Genomic DNA, 15,877 nt, shown 5'->3' with positions numbered 1-15,877 from the left:
TCTTTTTGCTTATGTCTGGGCCTCAGTTTTATTTTTATTTTTATTGTATCCCTGAACTGAAAATTGATCCCTAAACTGAAACAGAAACTCTGTTACTCTATTTTTTTTTTTTTTTTTTTAAGGGTCTTTCAAATCTTCTATTAACAGCATATGCGACATGCTAAACTATTATATTTTACATGTGGAAAATTGTACAAAATATTGGTGTGTTGTTTGGTAGACCATGTGACTGTTTAATGTAATGTAATTTGTGATTCAAACAATGCCACTGTAATGTATAATAAAGGAGGTGTGCCTAATTTTTCCACATTGAGTGTGGAAATCCTTGTGTTTAATGTGGTGACACTGAGGCACATTCTTCACAATGTCTTTTGTATAGTTTTCATTACATAAGTTGCCAGCTGATACTGAGAAAAAATTGTGAGACTAGTCTGTTTAAACTAGTTTGTACATGTATATTGTGTACTGCACATCTTTTACATTGTTCTTAGTGGTAAAGCAAGCATTATTGATATGTCTGATTTAAAAAATGCCTGATGGTCATTATGATTATTTTTACCATGATCATTGGGTGAACTTTTTTTTTTTTTTAAGAAGGCAGGCTCTTCCCCTAGTGGCTTTTTTGATGGATGGATGGATGGATGGATAATCAAATTTCATTTTTGAAAGACACATATATTATAGTTTCAAGGTGATAATCCACTTTTAATTGTGCAGTTAAAGTGTTTTTCTTTTCAAAATTACTTTTCTCAGAGTCTTAGCATCAGTTCAGGTGGCAGGTGGCCACAGAAATGAAGGTTTGTAGTGGATGCAGAGAGAAACAACTTGTTCTACAAGTTGACTTAGGAATGAGGCTGAGAATGAATTTTGTTTTTTATTAACACAGGGTAATTAAGATGGAACATGATTGTCACAGATGATGGCATTTGGAGGGAATGTTTTAATATTTACTTAGTATGATCATGCGATAAAGAGTCTTTGTGTGTTTAAACACATGAAGCAAGGGTACTGTACGAGTCTTTCGAAAAGTCTAAAGCCAGGGTTTTTTAATAATGGAGTCCCCGCAAGAGCGTTTCTAGGGGTCTGTGAAAAATTTGAAATATATTTATTGTGAAACCTACTGTACTATACAAGAAAATAATAATTCAAATTATTTCTTTTTAGTCGTATACATACAGTAACCAGTTACTAAAACTAATAACAATAATTTGTTATTTGAAATAAAGCTGATATGAAATTTAAATATTAGATTAAAAAAATTAATTAGAAATTAGAAATTTTGCCTTGGCAAATACATAGTTCTGCCATGAAACTCTGTTGGCGCAGGCTGATGATAATTAAACCGTTAACTACTGACACAAGCTGATTGGTCCATGTCACATCTGCAGCCAATGAGCTTGTTGCTCACACATTTAAATGGCTGGTTACATTCACTATAGCAGTTTGCAGTGTGCTTCAGAGTTCCTCTAAAACCCTTCACCTTCCCCAGCTCCACCTGTATAGATCTGCTGTGGGTTATTAGGGCCCGAGCATCAATGGTGTGAGGACCCTATTGTAATTGCTCGGTCAATTATTATTATTCTCCGGAATGAATCACATTTTTGAGGGCCTAAACATGCTCAGACTCATGAAATTTTGCACATGTGTCAGAAGTGGTGAAAATTTACATCTGATATGGGTATCAGAATTAGGTGTGGCAAAATGGCTTGATAGCGCCACCTACAAAATTTCAATTAAGCACCCTTCGCGCTACAATTCACGTACAAGTATGAAATTCGGTAGACACATGTAACAGCTCAATACCTTTTACAAAACACATTTGTAAATCGTTAGCATATACCACTCATTAATCATTTAGGAATGTATAGTCATGTTTTGTAAATGATTCTTTCATCATTAACTAATAATTTATAAATGACTTATAAATGGATTAATAAAACATTTATAAAATGTTAGTATATCACTTTTTAATCATTTATGATGTTTTGTAAATGATTAGTTCATCATTAACTAATAATTTATAAGTGACTTATAACTGAATATTATTATAAAGTGTTACAAAAAGAATACCCTGACGATCTACTTGTATTGTTTTATTAACTCCATATCATCTTATTACTCCAATGCATTATACCTTCTTTGGAAAATGAGTGGTCTCATCCTCTCTGTTACCATCTTGTTATTGCTAACTAGGTTAGGTTACCTCTCCAGCACTCTTAAATAATTTAGGAGCTGAGACCTATTCTTAACCCTCTGGTATTGTTCATTTGGGAGTAACACTTGTGTTGTTCGTGGTCAAAAGTGATCTATCACCTGAAATCAATGTAATATATTTTTGTTCAATAATATATATATTTTTTTATTTTGTGTTTTGAGAGAATTTTATGTTGCTAATTAATTTGTATGCAATAATTATGATTAGGGATGCACCAATACCATTTTTTAAGGACCGAATACCAATATTTTTTTTTTTGGTGATGTGGCAGTTTTCCAAGCACACCAAGCTCAGTGAGACTAATGAATGTAGGACAGCTTCTTTATTATTACTCCGATGAAAAAAGTACTAATTTTTATGTGCTTGTCACAAACTTAAAGCACAAGTTTCACAGTTCAATAACCTTCAAAGGGCATAATTACCAAAGTCATAATAAAAAACAAAAGCAAAGATCAAGTCTTTTTTAACCTGCCTTTCAAAAAGTGCTAAACAAATATTGCAGAACAAATGTTTATAACATAACACTGTGAACCAGTGTAAACAACCTAGGGTGACCAGATTTCTCCTGGTGGAATACGGGACAAGTGGGCAATATGACCATGAAATGAGAAATTTTATTTCACGATATTTATATAAATACATTTATTTAACATCTTTTGTCGTTTTACTAACACTAATGACAGACAAATATTTAATTAGGCTACTGTCATTTTAAGAGCGAATCGATGGATATAATATACTGACACATATCCTTTTTTTCACCTGTTTACATCCACTAAAGCCATAACTGACTGTATTTACATGAATACTCCACACAATGGAGAAAAGTTGCAGAAAAGTTGCATTTTCTTTACGTTTTTATGTATTTAGAAGGTAGGACCCACTTTGATACGACAATAGTTGGTTTAATTACAGGTAAGAGTCACTGTGAATTCATCTATATCCAATGGAAAAAGAGCCTAGTATTTTGCTAGGGGGGTGTTACGGTAATGGAGGCCCCTCCTCCATGCCCGAGGCCCTAGGCAACTGCCTGCTCTGCCTATAGGTAGCGCCAGCTCTGCGTGAGGTATCGGTCTTTGGTATCAGGGGTATTTTTACGAGTACGAGTACAAGTACATGAGCTTGGTTTTGGGCCCAATACCAGTATCGGTGCATCCCTAAGATTTTTTTTTTTTTTTTTCTACTTTTCTAAAAAATTATTAAATTAAAGCTGTATTTAATGTTAAAATAGATACAAGGCCTTTAAAATCCATTTTTTGAAGGCAGATTAGTATCATCTTGTGGAAGTAAAAAAAAAGGAAAACATCTGTAATGCCATTGTGTAACCACTATATTTCTCTATAGCTCTATATAAAGAGGCTTGTAAATTCTAGAATTGTTTTTATACATAAAAACATACTTTTATTAGGTTCTGGTTTTGGATATATATTTAGACATTCTCAAAGACTTTTTGTCAAGGTTTAGATAATTATTATTATTTTTTTTTTAATGTTGATTTGAAATGTCAGTTTTTCCATTAATTTTACTAGGCCTATAGTCACACCTGAACATTGAGAAAGACATTTTGTTACAAAATCATAAAAATGTAAAAAGGAATTCTTTATCAGAGCTTAAACAATTTGGGTCTAATCTGTTTTCATTTCATTTCATTTATTATACAGGAAAGGTTAAAAAGTAACATTAAGGTACAATTTAAATGGGCCTGACTCAGTTTAAAAACTGGTTTCCAGCAGGTTCCTGTTCTGCAGAACATAAAACATAAAACACAATTTACAACACAAGGTCAAAAAACATTAGCACAGGCTAAACAAATACAAACAACTAAAAACAACAATACAAACAGTGCAAACAGAAGTAGGGCGATAAATAAACGATCAATGAGTACAAGTGTAACTGTTTAGAAGAAACAGTTTGTATGCCTTTTTGAAACATGTGATGGATGGTATTTTTCTTATGTGATGTGGAATATCATTCCAAACTTTGGTGTATGTATAAAAAAAGGATTTCTGACCATAGTTGTTTTTATATGGAGGGACTGGTATAAGTGCCTGTGAAACTGACCTAGTGAGGCGTACTGGTCTCATTTTGTATGACGGATGAAGTGCAGCAAGTGTTGGTGAAGTGGCATTTTGAATTTGAAAATAAAATGTAATAGCGTGACTATTTATATAGTGCTGAAAAGTCAGAGCGTTTGAACGTCTAAGTGCAATGCAATGATGAGTCCATTTTGGAAGATTACTGTGGATCTTAAGAGCTCGATTGTATAATCGTGCTATTGGTTCAGTAATTTCCTTAGTGGTAAGAGACCAGATTTGAAGACAATAAGACATTGTTGAAAACACAATTGCATGTAGATAAGTTTCAGAAACAGAAAAAGAAAGATATGATCTAATATTGCTAAACAAGTTTCTGATTCAGTTTTTTTGTTAAATTAGAAATGTGATCCCGGTTAATAAGATGTGTATCAAGTAACACACCAAGATATTTATAAGTCTTTGTAGTGACAAGATATTGATTTGCAAAAGTAATAGAATCAGCATAAGAAAGACTTTTTCTAGTTGAATGAAAGTACATACATTCAGTTTTTTTTACACTGATGGTCAGGTGGTTCTTTTTTAACCAATCATGTAAACACTGAAGATCAAATGTTAATTTAGAATTTATGACATCAGGATTTGAGTCAGAAAAAAAAAAAAATCACAGTATCATCAGCATACAGTAAGCATTCTGAGCATTTACACACTTGAGGAAGATCATTAATGTGTAAAAGAAAAAGTAAAGGTCCAAGAATACTGCCTTGTGGAACACCCATATCACAGACTAAAGATTGAGATGTTACATGATTAATTTTAACAGCTTGCGACCTGTTTGTCAAAAAAGAATAAAGCATTTCTATCACAGATGCAGACAAATCAAATGAATAAAGTTTGTTAAGCAAGATCTGATGGTTCACTGTGTCGAAGGCTTTACGAAAGTCAATAAAAACAGCTCCAGTGATGTGACCTTTATTAAGAGCGTTACGTATTTGTTCAGTAAAGAGTAGTAATGCCGACATGGTAGATCGCTTAGCGCGGAAACCGTGTTGACAGTCGCTGAGCCAGTTATTAATTTCTAGATAAGAAATTAACTGGTGCAAGGTTTTTTCAAGCAGCTTCGACATTGCTGAGAGTATTGATATAGGTCTATAATTTGAAACAAGAGTAGGATCATCAGATTTATAAATTGGATTGATTTGTGCTCTTTTCCTATCAGTAGGAAAGATCGAAAGCCTGATGCAAAGATTAATTAAATGCTGAAAAAGAGGTATAAGGCTATCAGCATGAGTCTTCAAAAATAAAGTATTTAAACCATAAATATCACAGGCATGAGAATTTTTTAATGTGCGCAATATTCTTATTACCTCGTTCTGCGAGATCTCAGAAAATGAGAACTGATCAGGTGTTAGAGAGAGAACAGGTGAGAAGAAATAAGTTGTAAAATTGGTTGCCAATTCTTTAACAGATGATACAAAATAATCATTAAAAGCACTTGCAATCTTTTCTGAATCTGAGATAAGAGTACCCTGTAGGGAAATTTGAATATTGACATTCTTTTTCTTCTCATTTTCGCCGCTGATGACTTTAAGGGTCTGCCATAACGTCTTTGGGTTAGTAACGGATAAAGTAATCTGTTGTTGGAAATAGACCTCCTTAGCCTTACGCAGTTCAGCTGTACATTTATTTCTAATTTGTATGAAATTATTTTTACTCTCCGGTGTTCGACTTAACCTGTATATTTTAAGGAGAGAGGCCTTCTGTTTAAGGAGTTGCAATATGTCAGAATTTATCCATGGTAGTTTACGCTGCCTAGGTTGAACCTTGCTGGTAGTGGTATATTTATTCTGTATTTTCTGAAGTTTAGTGTGAAATTGCGTTAGAATTTGATCCGGATTTTCCATTGACATCTCATCGCTCCAATCAGTAACACTAAATTCCGCATTAAATTGCGGTAATTTTGAAGTTGGTATTTTTGGTACAGAGTGAGGAGCATGAGTTTTTGAGGATTTTAAGATTGTCCAAAATGCATAATTGAGAAAATGATCTGAAATAGCCAAATCTATAACACCAGACTGTAACAACTTGTTTTTTTTTTTTTTTACTGCATTGTGGCTAAATTATTGGTTTTATTTCACACATTTGCAAAAACTTGTTATAGTCACACCAACATATGTTTGACCATGATCAACACAAGTTTGACTTTTTTTTTTTTTTTTTAACGACCATTTAGATTTTTCGAATCAAGTCTACATTTTTTTTTTCGTGGTCACATATCGACTGCCACAAAAGTTTTGTACCATTCCGATGAAGTAGTGATTTTTAAAAATTCAATAATTTTTTTTTTTTTTTTCCTGTCTAAAATGACTGAACAACACTAGAGGGTTAACACATATAGGAACCTTTATTAATCACACTTATTCTTAGGACTAGGTATAAGACTAAAATGACATCATTCTTAGAATTTGCTCTGAGCGGCTTTATACATATGGCCCCAAGACAAAGAAATAGTCATTTAGGTAATGGCTTATTGATTAATTTCACCATTAATACCTTAAAATGTGCCTTAATTTTTTTTACACTTTAAACCTTAAGAAACAATACCACCTACAGCGCAGTGTGTGTCACAACTTTACAAATCAAATCAGGTTTAATTCTCACTCATTGCTCACACCATAAGGTACATGAGCACCAATAACCCCATTTTGAAGGGCATCCTTAATGTGTGATGTCTGGTCGTCAAAGAAAATGTGAGGTTTGATTGCTTTCAGCACAGGCCCTTTATGGGCACCACACAGAAGGAATGCCTCATTTATCTCCAGGTTTTCCTTCTGAAGTGTCTTCAGAGCTCTTAATCCAGGACTTGATGTGCCACGTGATGTTACCAAGTAGGTACGAATCGGACAATTTTGCAGACCGAATTTCTGCTGGAGTTGTACCAAGGCTTGAAAAAACTTACTTAGTGGGCCCTGCAAAAGAATTGCACACAGACACATTATTGACATTTATTTTTTTAGAGAGAGTTAATTAACTATTACATTAAATTGTAGTGTGTTGAACAAAAGAACTAAATGTTTCAACCTAATATCTACAGTATGTATAGCATCTTTGGCATGCTTTTCTCCTGCCGCCATTCGGCGCCTCTAAAATAGCATATTTCCGCGGTTTTACGACCGCTTGCTAAAAGAGTTTTTCCAGCGGTTCTCACCGCTCTAAAAGAGCCCCACAAACGCCGTTTTCATGGCGGCGGCATTGTTGCAAATGCCGCGCCACAGCTGTGGCACATGCAGGGCCCCTCTGCATGACGATGACGGGCACGGTGAGTGCGTCTTTTGCCTGGGCAAGTCCCACGCTGAGGCGGCGCTCACCGGGACTTCATGCTCTCACTGCGAGAGCATGAGTCTCGCCTCTCTGCGCTTGCGGATCACTTTCTTCAATGAAAGCGGTCCCGCCCCTCGCGCCCTCCCGTCTTCTTCCTCCCGCGAGCCGGCTAGGAAGAGAAAGCGGGGTAGAGGGGTTCAGTGCCCGGATTTGGGTGAGCTCTGCCGGCTCAGCACCCGCATGCCTCATCCTCTCCCACGAGAGAGCCGTCCCCCGTCCTGTTCTCCCGCCCTGAGCAGCGTCCCTCGGCTGAAGCGAGTGACCTCGTCTCTTTTGGCGGTTCAGAGGATAAGCCGCTTGATGACTCCATGTCACTGGCCCCTCGCCAGCACTCTGCACCGTTCTTCCCTGAAGTTCACGACGAGCTGACCAAGTCATGGCGCGCCTCCCTACTCGGCCCGCTTACGCACTGACTCTTCCACAGCTCTCACTTCAGTTGATGGCTCTCAGGAGAAGGGCTATGAGTGTTTGCCGCCCCTGGATGAGGCCGTAGCCGCTCACCTCTGCCCCCCTGCAGCTGTGGGGTGGAAGAACAAGAGAGCCCTTCCTTCCAAGCCCTGCAGGACGACCTCCGCCATGGCTGGCAGAGCCTATTCGTCAGTTGGCCAAGCTGCCTCGGCGCTACACACCATGGCCATTCTCCAGGTTTTCCAAGCTAAGCTCCTCCGCTCCATGGACGAGTCTGGTATTGACGCACCTGCCTTTCGCGACCTCCGCAGCGCCACGGATTTGGCCCTGCATGCCACGAAAGCTACGGCCCAGGCCACCTCTGGCTCAACTTGACGGAGATCAAGGAGGTTGACAAAGTGGCCTTTCTCGACGCCCCAGTCTCTCCAGCCGGTCTCTTTGGGCCAGCCGTAGAAGGGTTCACCGAGCGTTTCACTGCAGCACAGAAGTTGTCCCAGGCCATGCGACACTTCCTGCCCAAACGCTCCAGCTCAGCCTCTGCCTTGAGTCACCCCAGGACTGCGCTGACTCAGCATCAGAGCAAGCCTGCCCCTTCTACCTCTCAGGCAGCGCCCCCTAAGGAGCAGCGCCAGCGAGCTCGCACCGCTAAGCGCTCTACCTTACCGAGACGCCAGGGCCCCCTGCCAAGGATTGTGCTGGACCCGACGCCTCCAAAGTCTTCCTGATCCCACGGGAAGAAAGAGGAAGGGGCAAAGTCCCGCCACGACCGGACCACCCCAAAAGCTCTCTCGCCTAGTTCCCCCGCCACCCCGTTCAGTTCTGGGTGCTGGGGACCAAGTGTTTGTTCTGCGCCCTGGGCCCACTGCTGTTGCGCCCACGCAAAACGCCGTTGTTATGGCGAAAACAATAAATATATATAAATATAAATATTTTACATTCTCAAAAAGAGAGAGATTTTCCTCTTCCACACTCGTCAGCGTTTGGTCCTCTGAGCTATTCAGGCTTTCCACGACAGCCCCATGGCCGATCCCCCCGAGACGGGACCTCCTCTCTCAGGCGAACAGGACAATCTAGCATCCTCAGCCAGAACTCTGGGCTCTGCACCGATGGTCCCTCGATGGGAGCCTTTAAACCTCCCCGGGGACGTGCTAAATACCATTTCTCAGGCGAGAGCCCCGTCAACGAGACGCCTCTACGCCCAGAAGTGGTCAGTCTTTGTTGACTGGTGCTCTGCATGAAACGAAGACCCTGTTGAGTGTGGCGTATCCCCGATACTGTCATTTCTCCAGTAGCGTCTGGACAAGGGCCTCACCCCTTCCACGCTCAAGGTGTACGTAGCAGCCATTACAGCGTTCCACGCTCCAATTGCTGGCCATTCAGTGGGCCGAAACAGCCTCATTGTGCGTTTCCTGAGAGGTTCTAGGCGGTTGAACCCCCCACGTCCTCTCACTGTTCCCATTTGGGACCTTTCCACAGTCCTGAGAGCACTCAAAGGCCCCCCCTTTGAGCCGCTGCGGTCAGCTGACCTTCGGCCCTTAACCCTCAAGACCGCTCTGCTACTTGCACTAGCATCGGTCAAGCGTGTTGGCGACCTGCAGGCCCTCTCCGTGAGCCCTGCATGCCTTGAATTTGGGCCCAACAACTCGAAGGTCATTCTAAAGCCCAGGCATGGCTACGTCCCTAAAGTGCTCTCGACCCCATTCAGAGCACAAGTCATTTCCCTCTCAGCGTAAGGGTTCAACGGATCCAGCCTTCTCACTTGTCCCCTGGACCCCTACGGTGTCCAAGATAAGTCCAGTCATTCCCTCCCGTGGCACGGCGCGGTTGAATTCGTTCCCCATGCGCAGTACGAGTGAAGTATCGAAAGGGAACGTACTCGGTTACGAACGTAACCTCGGTTCCCTGAGATACGGAACGAGTACTGCGTTCTATGCCGTGCCACGAGGCTGCGGCTTCAGTGTCATCGCTTCAATCGAATGACCTGAAATCCTATGGCGAAATGCCCGCTTATATAGCCAGACGCCCCGCCCATTTTAGCTATGCTGTGCCGTCATTGGTTCAAAAAGTTTTCCAGTTTGAACCAATGGCCGTGCAGTTACACTGCGCTATTGAAAAAGGCTTCAGCATCGAGTAAAAAGGAGCTTTTCCCCATACACAGTACTCGTTCCGTATTTCAGGGAACCGAGGTTACGTTCGTAACCGAGTACGATTTCCACACACAATTTCAACTCTCAACTTACACTGTGTACAGTAGAAGTGCTTCTAATGTCAACAAACTTTCAGCAGAAAGTTCCTTTAAATATCCTTTTAAATAACAAGGCTGTGTGACGTGTACCTTGTGAATGTGAAATATAACAAGGGTTAACTGAGCAATCTAAGATCCAGCAGTACTAACATGTTGGTTTCGGACCAACATTCTTACCCATTTCAAAGGTTCGTCCTCCTTATCACGTTCATGATCATCAAAACCTTCTAGCTTTTTCTCTTTGAAGACTCTCTCTGACTCATCTGAAAACAGGACTCCATCACCATCAAAGGCCACACGTAACACTTCATCACTGTGCTCCTGGTAATCTCCCTGGTACTCTCCCTGGTACATGGTGGCTGCTCCATATCCTGAAAAACAACTTGTGTTGTGTTTTATACTGTAAGTATTGCATGCAGGCAAAAGCCCTTTCTCACTGCAGCACTGGATTTATGTAATGGTATTTCTTTCCTTTGCCTCATTCCACAGATTTTCCCTCAAAATCAGCTTAGATGCAGAAATTATACTGGTCACAAGCAGTGTTGGGAGTAACGCATTACAAGTAATGCTAGTTATGTAATCAGATTACTCTTTATGCATTGCTTTTAAATTTACAACAAAATATCTTTTTCAAATAAGTAACGAAAATGACTTGCTTTCCCATTTATTAACTGACACCTGTACTGTAACTCATTGCTTTTAACTTAACTTTAACTTTTAACTTTCCCCAACACTGGTTACAAGTACTTGAAAAAATGGTCAAGAAAAGCGAAGACATTGTATTGAGGAAATTCTTTAATATTGCAGCGATGTGACATAAATGGAAAAAAAACAAAAAAAAAACTTGATGCGTCACCTGCAGTCATGGCCTTTTTCACATTCTGTGGGTTTGTGGACAGGTAGAGAAAAGGCTTGATCTCATTAAGAAGATCAAGGAGGGGTTTTTCACCAGTAATCATATGGACTCGGTCACATTTCAGCCCTGCACAGACAGCATCACAACATTGTGTTTAGTAGAATAACATGACACCTTATTAGGGGTTCAAGCACAAAGTGCTGAAACCATCTCGGATTTTGTCCAAAACCTACTTTTGTGAACTAGTCCTAGGTTTTTAGTCTGGAACCAAACCAGTTCAGAAATATTCTCTAAAGTCTCAATATCAATAATTATCAAAAAAAGTTAAAATTTAGCTTCACGGTCGCTAAGGGGCACCAAAACGTTCGAAATGGGCGGGGCCACTTATACTAAAATGGCTATAACTCCATACTCAATACACATGTGTATGGGCTCAATCTTTGGTCATGATAAAAAAATTGCATCAATTGTACATTAGGTGGCACTATAACAGGGAAAAAATCATGAAAACGGCTATAACCACCTGACTGTTAGTCCGTTTGACTTGAAAATTGGTATGCAATGTCTTGGTCCAAGGGGGCATGATAGTCTATGAGCACATTGGCGTATCTCAAAAAACATGGCCGCCATTGGCCAATGAAGTTTGAGTACCTATTACACAAGGTTAACGGAGGCCGATTGGAACGAAACTCGGTGGGCATGTTCAACTCATGGTCCTAGAGGTCTGTAAGAATTTTGAAAGAAATTGGCCACTAGTTGGTGCTAACAAGTTTTACGCTTCTGTAATCATGTGGTGTTTCACAGATCCACACAATATGCATACCATTTGATAGATCTCCTAATACTGAACAACTTTGCCTCAAGAACCATTGCTGTCAATCAAATCATTCATTAAATATTCGCGATTATGTGAAAAACATACTTTTGCAAACTAGTCCTAGCTTTTTTGCCAGTGCAGTACTATTCTCTGGACTCTCTAGGTCAATAATTATCAAAAAAAAGATTTTTTTTTTAATTTTACCCTTTGGATAGCTATAACATGGTCATTTACAAAATGGGCATGGCAAAATATACTCAAAAGCCAATAAATCCTTAACGAAAACTCAGAATTTCAAGAAATTAAGTGAGCACATGCAGCATATGACTCTAAAGAAGCATGCCAACTTTTATGGAGATCGGACCATAGATGGTGCTATAACTGTTAAAAAGCTATAAAAAACATATATTTTTAATGGTTTTGGCTAAAAATGTATATAACTTTGGGTGTGGTCGAATTATTTTCACGTGAGTCATGTCCTTAGACTCCTGAAACCTTGCCGAGTCCAATACCAGACAAGCCAGGTTTCGGCTTATGGTTTGTGCAACGTTGTGATTTAGCGCTTAAAAAACCTTTGCGAATATATTCGAAATGGTTAGTCCGATCGAGACGAAACCAGCATAGGAAACACGGAACCTAAGTTGGTTAAATAAATGTAATAGCCCAAATGTCAAAATTTTGATAGAAAGTGGCAAAAAAAATCCAAAGTCACTCATGGGTCATTTTATGCTCTCATATATGTGTCTATAACTTCAAAACGAAATTAGATATTTTCACCAAAATTAACATGCATATGTATGGGCACACTCTGAGGACATCCAAAAAAAGTGGTGGAGATTGGGCAATAGGTGGCGCTATAAGTGTCTCAAAAAACCTTTTAAAAAATATTTTTCCTTAGTAAATTGCCTGTATTGGCTGTAAATAGTCTTTTCCATCTATGATCTCAGTGCTTACGTGCTTGCTAAATAAAATATAATACCTTTTTATGTGCTCAAAGGCCTTAAATGCTTGAACCCCGATAAATGCTGCTTGCAGGTTTAATTTTATTTATGTTTATATTAAAATTAGGTGCTTTAGGGTCTGCGGTAAGGGATAGTTCACAAAAATGAACATTCTGTCGTCATTTACTCAACTTCCAAATCCATACAACGTCATTCCCATGTCACAATGTCATTCCAAATCCATACAACTTTTTCTTTCTTTTTTTTTTTTTTTTTTTTGCATGGACCACAACAAAAAAGTTTTGCAGAATGTTAGCTCTGTTCTTTTCCATGTAATGAAAGCAGGCAGGTAGTCAATACAACTGGTGTTATAAGTAGCTAGGCCTATGTGATATTTTAATGTGAATAGCAGGCTGAAATGTTGTTTCTATAGTTGACAGTCACTGCATGCATTTATTGAATAGGGAAAGAGCATTCTTCAGAATTATAGTAATAAAAATAGAAAATCACTCTACTCTTACCGTGTTTTTTAATGTTCTTGATCAGGTGATCAATGTCCTGACCATCAGAAGGTATCAGCACAATTTTAAACTGCTCTTCAGTGGCTTTGCCATCAGTCACACGTTGATTCACCATTGTAAGAGCCTAGTGCAGAGTGATCAAAATACACTAAATACTAACACCTATGTCAAATTAAACAAATTAGTTGACTTAATCTTTGGGGATTCTTGCTAGTTATAACCAAGTTACAGTACTGAATTCTCAGTGAAAATAGATGCACATCATATGAAAAACTTCCTCTCTGATAAATGTTTAATATTAGTATTAGTGAATTACAAATGACCTTTTCATTTGCAAACCGGTTTTACAGGTAAAAGTAAATGCATTATTGATTAACGCAGAGAATAAGCTGCATGTTAGTACATTTTCACTGAAACTCCGTTACCTTGACAAGTGGAAAAGCACCTCCTTTATCCCCTGTCTCTTGTCTGAATAATGCACATGATGAAACTGCAATGGTGAATGATGTCACTGAAAACAAACATACAGAGTAGTTAAAAAAAAAAAAAAAAAAAATTAATTAAAGCTTAACTGTGAAATAATAGATTTTAGATGACGAGAGACAACCATTTTTTTTTTTTTTTTTTTTTTTAGATGTTAGGAACATACTTGTGAACTTGTCAACATACTTGTTGTTTTCGTAATTTTGTGTTTCCTGCTTTCAGTGCTTGAAGGATGTTTTCTCTGTGTGTGGGCAACAAAACAATTATTCCATGCTCTAAATTAGTAGTTATTTCATAAAAGATTTACTTTTGATAGGTCAGAACTATTCACATAAGCCTTGATTTGTTTAAGGATATGTTACTGATTTTCCTCAAACTAAAGCATAAACATTGATATTGTACAAGAAATAGACATGAACACTGAAAGCATTCAAACAAATAAAATGTTTGTTTTTTAAAAAAAACAAAAAAAACAATTTAGATAGACACAAACGTGACATCTGAGTGACAGACATTAGAAAAGCTTACCTTTACACTGCTCATTAGATTGGTGTTTAACTGACACATCTACAGTATTTATAAACAGTGGAACAATGCTTCTGAATATTCAAACAGTAGGCGTTTCGTTGAAAGAATTTAGTGTCTTTTGTTTGGTTTAGTTCTTGTTTTACAGGATTGCAATACTTGCATTTGTCCTTAAATTGTGATACAATAATTATTCTTACTGCTTGCAGTTTTTATTAATCATTTATTTTGCCTTTTACTCCTTTTAGTAAAAAGACATTGTAACACTTTACAATAAGTTTTCATTATTAACAGTTAACTGCTTTATTTAACATGAAGTAAAAATGAACAATTAAAAACAATTTATTAAAATTAGTTAATGTTCGTTTCAATATTTACTAATATATTATTAAAATCAAAAGTTGTGTTTGTTAACATTAGTTAATACACTGTGAACTAACATGAACAATGAACGACTGTATTTTTACGGGTAACTAACATTAATAAAGAATAGTAAGTACTGTAACAAATGTATTGCTAGTTCATGTTAGTTAATACATTAGCTAATATTAACAAATGAGAGCTTATTGTAAAGTGCTACCAAAACATTTTGAACTTATGTGAGCCTAAAGCCATCCAGCCTGGCACTTCAACACAACATCATAGTATGCTTGACATGACTTCATGAAGTAATGTTAAAAATGTATAACTTGATTTTGATTTAAGCTGCTTTAGATACATGCATACATGTAAATCAAATTCTTTTTTTTCTGAGCATTTTTTTCTGGTAATAAGTTTTAATTTGAAAAATTATTTGATGATGATTGCTTTGCCACAACAGCAGTTGATGTTTTAAATTCACACCTGTGCTTGATGGTTGTAGAATATGGGTGTGTATGAAAGTACTAGTAGTGCGTTAGATTGCATGTTTGTGTGAGTGCTTTGTTTGTTCTGCTGGCAGCAGACAATGAGATCTAGTTTTAAAACTCATGTCGTATAACACTGTTTGTTTGCATGCTTATTAATGAATGAATCACTTTCATTTTGTATACCTTGGGGAGACAACGGATGGTTTAACCCTCAACAGCACAGCGTTGTCCTCAGGCAACGGAAAGTTTTCTTAAGCCCTATGTTTAGTAAATTTTTTTTTAAATGATTACAACCAATTAGAAAGGTCGAGAAAGTACCAAAGAACAGTCCAGTAAGGTGTTGGAGTCAATCAAGCACCATTTCAAGGTGGGACATCCTGTTCTGACACATGGTCACAGGAGCACATGGTGTGGGAAGAAGGCAAGATTATTTGCTTTAAAAAAAACAATTGTTTTATCAATAGAATGTTCCCAAATGAACCAAAAAATTATGTGGAATATATATATTTTTTTTTCCATGTGCCATCAGCGTGTGCAGTAGAGGGTTAAACATCTTTTTGCTTTAATGTCTGGGCCTTAGTTTAAAAAAAAAAAAAAAAAAAAC

At 38.0% G+C, this 15,877-nt stretch overlaps 1 long non-coding RNA gene across 1 annotated transcript; it reads right to left on the bottom strand.

The window, feature by feature from the left end:
• Window positions 1-5,335: 5,335 nt before the first annotated feature.
• Window positions 5,336-14,339, bottom strand: LOC127525524 (uncharacterized). Its single transcript, XR_007933359.1, has 6 exons — window positions 14,087-14,339; window positions 13,843-13,928; window positions 13,418-13,541; window positions 11,139-11,264; window positions 10,460-10,653; window positions 5,336-7,217 (listed from the first exon to the last, which is right to left on the bottom strand). It is a non-coding gene; the product is annotated as an uncharacterized LOC127525524 (long non-coding RNA).
• Between the last annotated feature and the right edge of the window lie 1,538 nt (window positions 14,340-15,877).

This window comes from Ctenopharyngodon idella, chromosome 13, assembly GCF_019924925.1.
Source record: "Ctenopharyngodon idella isolate HZGC_01 chromosome 13, HZGC01, whole genome shotgun sequence".
NCBI classification, from domain to species: domain Eukaryota; kingdom Metazoa; phylum Chordata; class Actinopteri; order Cypriniformes; family Xenocyprididae; genus Ctenopharyngodon; species Ctenopharyngodon idella.
The sequence above is the reverse complement of the archived record's forward strand: the minus strand, read 5'-3'. Positions and strand labels throughout refer to the sequence as shown.